Source organism: Musa acuminata, unplaced genomic scaffold (assembly GCF_036884655.1).
Source record: "Musa acuminata AAA Group cultivar baxijiao unplaced genomic scaffold, Cavendish_Baxijiao_AAA HiC_scaffold_1038, whole genome shotgun sequence".
Lineage (NCBI taxonomy): Eukaryota > Viridiplantae > Streptophyta > Magnoliopsida > Zingiberales > Musaceae > Musa > Musa acuminata.
The window spans coordinates 607,291-608,723 of NW_027021252.1; the positions used below are offsets into that span (position 1 = coordinate 607,291).

General features: G+C 40.5%; 1 non-coding gene across 1 annotated transcript; it reads right to left on the reverse strand.

Moving 5' to 3' along the window:
• Nucleotides 1-621: 621 nt before the first annotated feature.
• TRNAD-GUC (transfer RNA aspartic acid (anticodon GUC)) lies at nt 622-695 on the reverse strand. The gene has a single exon. It is a non-coding gene; the product is annotated as a tRNA-Asp (tRNA).
• Nucleotides 696-1,433: the final 738 nt, after the last annotated feature.

The following is a 1,433-nucleotide window of genomic DNA, read 5'->3' on the forward strand; positions in this document are numbered from 1 at the left end:
ATATTAGTCCATTATGTGAAGAGAGTGACCTCACTGATTACTCTTACAAAGCTCACGTAAGCTGTTAGGTATAGCTGGTAAAGAATATGAAGACAGATCTTCTGCAGACGTTGTGCAGGACAGAGGCATGGGCACCCTTTCTTTCAACGTTACACTTTCGTAGAGACTTTAGACGACGATACATCTCGCGCAACTAAACGTCGTAAGGGGCGAGTGTGAAGTCAAGTTAGTTACTAACGAAATAAGCTTATGCCGTTGCTTGGGGGTAATCAATGATGGATGCTATAGGAATACCACTGTAATATACAACTATAGGAATACTATTCTACAGGACGAGTCTCTCTTAACTTACCTTTAATATACAACTATAGGAATACTACAGATAGTACGAATCTATTCTACACTGATTGGGTACGAATCAATTATATATATGGTTATGGTCTCTCCCTTAGCACTCGGCACTAGTGGAATAAATGTCAAATCTAGTATTAGTCTTCATATAACTTGCGAAATTCAAAACCAATTCAATAAGGATCCACACTGTCCTGGGGATTAGATCTTGCTCCCTATCACCTTTTTCACGGAAAATAGAGAATTCCGGATCTGATCCTAATCCTAGTTCGGGACTGACGGGGCTCGAACCCGCAGCTTCCGCCTTGACAGGGCGGTGCTCTGACCAATTGAACTACAATCCCTGCGAGGTCAACAAAGATAGAAATTTGCCAACTTTGGACTATGTTATCAGAAATCGGTTAAAGGGCCCTCATCACATGGTTCAATCTCATCTATGTTGATGTCAGATTGGTACGTGTATAAATGGAATATATCTTGTTATGGGTTTAGTCAAAGGATACAAGCGGGGTTGGCACTGCATTATCTTTATCAAAATGCAAACACGATAGAAATTAGCCTTTTGCACTTTTGGGGAGGTAAATCCAATTGATTGCTCCTAAATAAACCCGACTCATCATCCATATTCTTATTCCTAAAGAAAAACCCCTCATATATCTTCTTATTCCTAAAGAAAAACCCCTACTCATATATATATATTGGAATATCATTAGCATACTATGGTATATATCATGTACATCTATTATGCAGTAGACTCATTGAGTCGTAAGCAAAGGCATATATGAATCACAACAGCTGACAGAGACTTTACCTTAGTGGAAGCAGTTCCTTAATTATGGACCCGAACCTTTTCTTATTTATCTGAACCGCCTATTCGTGGGACAGCGCTCACTTCCCTGGGAGATACCAGCCCAACTAAGGAGCCCGCTCTCAAATATGATCCAACTTCTTCCCTGCGAACAGGAAGTACCTTATCCTTAAGTACCGCCCCGTGGGTCTATAGTGCCCCATGACGAAAGAAAAGATTATTAAGCGAATCAGAAGAGAAGAGGAACAATGAAATGATTCAGGGGGAAAGCAAA